Source organism: Montipora foliosa, chromosome 9 (assembly GCF_036669935.1).
Source record: "Montipora foliosa isolate CH-2021 chromosome 9, ASM3666993v2, whole genome shotgun sequence".
Lineage (NCBI taxonomy): Eukaryota > Metazoa > Cnidaria > Anthozoa > Scleractinia > Acroporidae > Montipora > Montipora foliosa.
This window is the reverse complement of record NC_090877.1, coordinates 11,907,271-11,912,270: the sequence shown is the minus strand read 5'-3', so window position 1 is coordinate 11,912,270 and position 5,000 is coordinate 11,907,271. Positions and strand designations below refer to the sequence as shown.

The 5,000-nt window shown below is 39.4% G+C and overlaps 1 protein-coding gene across 1 annotated transcript in view; it reads left to right on the top strand.

Moving 5' to 3' along the window:
* Positions 1-4,109: 4,109 nt before the first annotated feature.
* LOC137971339 (BTB/POZ domain-containing protein 6-like) overlaps positions 4,110-5,000 on the top strand; it is a 2,836-nt gene continuing 1,945 nt past the window's right edge. Inside the window, exon 1 of the mRNA XM_068818165.1 lies at positions 4,110-5,000. This exon is cut by the window's right edge and continues 1,945 nt beyond it. The gene's annotated coding sequence lies outside the window, so the exon portion shown is untranslated.

Below are 5,000 nucleotides of genomic sequence, written 5' to 3'. Positions count from 1 at the left end.
ACAATAAAATCTTGAATCGGAAGCAAAAATGGGCGATGTGGTTCGATGGGTCAGCTGGCGTGAGGCCCTTGGGTAAAAGTGATCAGGGTCTTTGTTTAAAATATGATATCAGTTTCCTGCCGAGTTGACACGAAGGGGAACACTCTCTAAGTTGAGGCCCCTTAAAGCTTCACACAGAGACTCCTCGAATGTAATGCTTCTGAGCGCTGCCATGTTTAGAACTATTGACGACTCATAAATGATCTCCGGAAATTCTAGAATGTGGGACTGCAAAGCCCTTCGTTTTCTCGAGCAAGGGCCCGCCAGCTAAGAGAAACGATAGAATCTGGGAACGAGAATAGCGTGTAGCTATGCAACATGTTCTCGAGAGTGTAAACTCTCATTGTACCTGAAGAAGGCTGGTTTGGCCAGCCGAAATATAGTACATTACTAAATCAAATCTACGTTATATCAGCTGTTGCTCAAAATATTTAGTGTCTCAATTTGTAATTACGCCGAACAGATCGAGCCAGTTTGATCCAACGTATACACCGACAGGAGTATTGTCCACGGTTGCTTGCTTGAAAAGTCTCGAGAGTGGAATTACGATAATCATATAATATCACCCTGCGTTGTATATATCCTCATAGCCGTACAACCAGCCTTGCAGTATTATTTTGTTGAATATATGATAATCATAATTACAGGACATACACACTGGTCCTTGGACCCTCTTGGAACAGAGTGAAAAAGGGAATAAATCTCATTTCTTTCGGACTGGATTTGAACTCGGAGCTTCGGCATATAAGAACAGTTTCTACTCACTAGACCAAGATACAAAGTTTCTTCAATATAAGGTATTTGGGGATCATCAATGATTAGACCTAAGCGCTTATTTTAAAATGGTTAGTGTGGCCGGACCTTTTTCTTTAGCTGTCTAAAATTATTTGTCAGCGAGTGTTATCACACGTTTGCAGCCCGGTCTGACAAATAAATTAGATTATTGTGTTTAAAAATTTTGTCTAAGCAAACGGCGACTGGGTGGTCTCGTGGTTAGGAGCGATGACTAGTGAGCAAATAATTGTAGATTCGAGTTCCGGGTCCGCGGGATAGCTGGGTTATATTTGTGTTCTAAAGGAAAAATGTTGAATTTCCGCCGGGTTTGCATCTGAAGTCACGGCTGCCATAATGGTGAACGTAACAGAACAATGCAGTAAAATTACCTTGTTTTTCCACCGAAAAAAAAAGAAAACGTTTGTGTGATGATAGAGCTCAATTCCCGGAGGATTAGTTGGGTGTGTTGTTGTGGTTTAATTGTGCTTTTGGTTAGAATTTTTTTCAAACCAGTTTAAATTCTTTAAATTGTCTTTTTTTAAATCAACTGTCCGAAAAAGGGAACTTTTTTTTTTTTTTTTTTTTTTTTGGGGGGGGGGGGGGTAGTATAGTTAAAAAAACAGGAGCTTGGTTTTTTTAGGGGGTCTAAAAAGAACTAGATATCTTTTCCTCCCCTCTACTCACCTACCACTCCCTGATCCTCTCCAGTACACTACTCACAGATATTTCATATTTCTCAAGACCTTTCTGTGTACTCATCAGAAATTGATCTTGAACCTCTGAATCTGCTACCTACTGCTTAATCCATTTGACCACGCAAGCAATTGTTGCTTACCCTTAGAATAATTTGTAAATGAATATTTCATTATTCACCCCAGGGCACTCTCGGTCAAAAGTTTGATTTCTTCACAAATGTGCAATACGACACCAGAGCCACATAAGGAAGAGTCACGCCAACGCGATTGCGTAAATGAAAGAGATTTCTATAGAGAAATAGAGGAATTGAAAGGCCACCTAAAGACAAAAGACTTGCAAAAAAACTTTTATTTAGAAGATGAGTTTTACAAGAAGGCTAAAGATTTCATGAAAGAAAAAACAGAGAAGCAACTCCGCCTTAGCTTCAGGAAACAAGGATCTATCTAAGCCGAAACAATTAACAAAATGGAACTACAGATGATAACTCAAAGGAAATGGGTTTACAGCAACATCGAAGCAACAGCAAACTCTTCACGGGAAACAACAAGAAAGTAGTTCCAAAACGGGAACTGTTTCAATCCTTGTCCCAAGCACACAGTCGAATTTCTCACAGAGGACAGAAAATTACGGAAAAGTGGCTTTAAGAAATTATGCAGAAATCAGCCAAAAAGTTGTCAACACATCCATTCCATGCACAGAAAATGCCCAACAACCAATGGCAGCTCCAACATTCCTCTCTTTCACTGGATGGTAAAATGTCACCCTTGTACCCTAACATGCTTTTAGGAAAAATAACTGTGATTGAAAACTATTATGCTCGAGTCACGGTGACCAAGTTTGGAGAGGAGTCCAATAATTTAGTTCTTTTAAAACAATAAACTTGTGCAGTACTGCTAATCTTACTTTCGATTATTAAAAAAAATAAATAAATTTCCTTTACAGGGCTCGAAATAATTTCCGGAGAGTCTCCGGACACGATGACCGGCCAAATTCATTTTACCTCGGTCACGTACCGTTTCTGGCCTGTCAAATTATATAAAATAAATAACTCTTAAAACAGGGGCCCATGAACCAAAACTGGCGTTATATATTTCCAAAAAGGTTGTTGCTTAGAGCTTATAGCACTTTAACGCAATCATTTTCAACAACGGTTCTTCAGTGTTGCATTTCACCTAGGATTTCAGATCAAAGTTCCGCAAATGACAATACACAGCGACTTGCTACAACTGAAACAACTGAACAGCATGGAAATTTTAATTTATTTCATTTTCAAAACGATCAAATGTGACTGGTCAACGTGACCGGCAAGACGAAAGTTGACCGGTCAACTCCCATTGTCCGTTGACCGGCCGTTATTTCGAGCCCTGGTTTACATCCAGCTTGTAAACAGGCCATTTCGCAAAATCAGTAATTTCCTTTCAAGATAAATTGTAGTTTATTAATATTGAAACAGGACAAATAATACCATTGTTACGTTTATTAAATGGTAATGTAGTTGCTTTCCAGTTGTATACTTCTCTATTTAACTAAGAGTCTAAGAGACAAATATTATGATATGCAAAATTTGGGGCACAAACGAAGCCTATTATGGTATTTTCCGAAGTGGGCTATGGGAAGTGTTCTAAAACAAAATTAAACCAGTTTAAAAAATCTAATCTGGTTTGAAAAACAATGAACTTTTCAAACCAAAAACAAAATTAAACCACGACATGTACACCAACATGGCTGCCGTTCCATTGTTTAGGTACACCAACATCGCCGTCGTGAGGTCGCGTGAAAACACGGTTTGTTCAAAGCCGGTTGATACTATATGATTATAGTAATCACGGCCAGTCTCGAGAATGAGTTGCGTTAACAAAGAAACTCATGATCATTGGTACTTGGTCCCAAGCCTTTCGACCGAGAGTCGTTTTAACGCTTGATAACTTAACGAAGTGTTTTCCTTATGCGGATCAAAAGCGTAACCACTGAATTAAGTATAGTAAGTGGTCACTCATACTCACGAGCTGAATTGAGCTGAAACTGAGAAAAATATACCATTATTCAAACAATAAATACCTTAAATCGTTTTCGTTTGATCATAGGCTGCATTTGCTGACGCTCACGAAAACCTTGAAACGTTCTATGATATGCCCAGAATGCTATGTTTGCGTGTAAGCTCATTTTTGAATGAACGGTGTTTTGACTATTATGACGTCAGAATAATGCGAGAGATAACATCTGCGGTTATGTTCTTTATTATTATCACTGTAACTAGGGTAAACACTTTGTTGAGTCGATTTTCCCGTGAATGCTTTAAATCTTTTGCTGTCAAAGCAATTTCTCCATGTTGATCACGCAAATAATTTTTAAGCTTACTTTTCTTGGTAAGTATAGTAACGTCTTAACGAGAGCTTTGTTTTTGGCCGGAAACCCCCCATTTTCGGCGAAGATCTCTGGCCTCCCGTTTTCGCTAAATATTCTCCCGGTTTTTGAAACTCTTCCTAGCCAAAGAAAGATATTTTTTCTTTGTTTAACCAGTCTTTTTAGCACGATTCTTTGCCGTTTTTCTGTGGTTTCTTGGCCATTTTTTACCCTTTTGGCATTGTAGGATGAGCCTGCGGTAATTTTGGGCGCGGTAACGCACTGGATTGCGTCAACTTTGTGCAAGGTTTGTGTTCATTCGTGGGATCAAAGGGCCTTAGCTTTCACTGCCACTGCCTGTTAAAAACTCCACTATTTTCCTTTGACTGTGATCGCAAATTGCAGGAAATGGCACCTTGAAGGCATATATCTTAGTTAAAAATTTTCTCGGTAGAGCATGCCCCCGGACCCTTTTAGACAGTTGCGCCTGCGGCGCTTGTGGGCGCGGCTACGCCGCTCCAAAAACCTTCCTTTTTCTTAGTTGACAAGGTTGGAATCTCTTGCTACTCCAAAATGGCCACCGTTCCATTGTTTAGGTACACCAACATGGCCGCCGTGAGGTCACCGGAAAACAAGGTTTATTCAAAGGCCGTTGATACTATATGATTATCCGGTAATGCCAGTCTCGAGAAATGAGTTGCGCTAACAAAGAAACTTATGATAATTGGTACTTGGTCCCAAGCCTTTCGATCGAGAATAGTTTTAACGCTTGATAACTTTGCAAAGTGTTTTTCTTATGTGGATCAAAAGCGTAAACACGGAAATTAAGTGTTAAGTGGTCGCTCACGAGCTGAATCGAGTTGAAACTGAGAAAACTATACCTTTAAACAATAAATACCTTAAACCGTTTTCGTTTGATCATAGGCTGCATCTGCTGACGCTCACGAAAACCTTGAAACGTTCTATGATATGCCCAGAATGCTATGTTTGCGTGTAGGCTCATTTTTGATTGAACGGTGTTTTGACTATGATGACGTCAGAATAATGCGAACATCTGCGGTTATGTTCTTTGTTCTATTTCGGAAACTATGGACTATGGAATAACATCACTGTAACTAGGGTAAACCGTTTGTTGAATCGATTTTCCC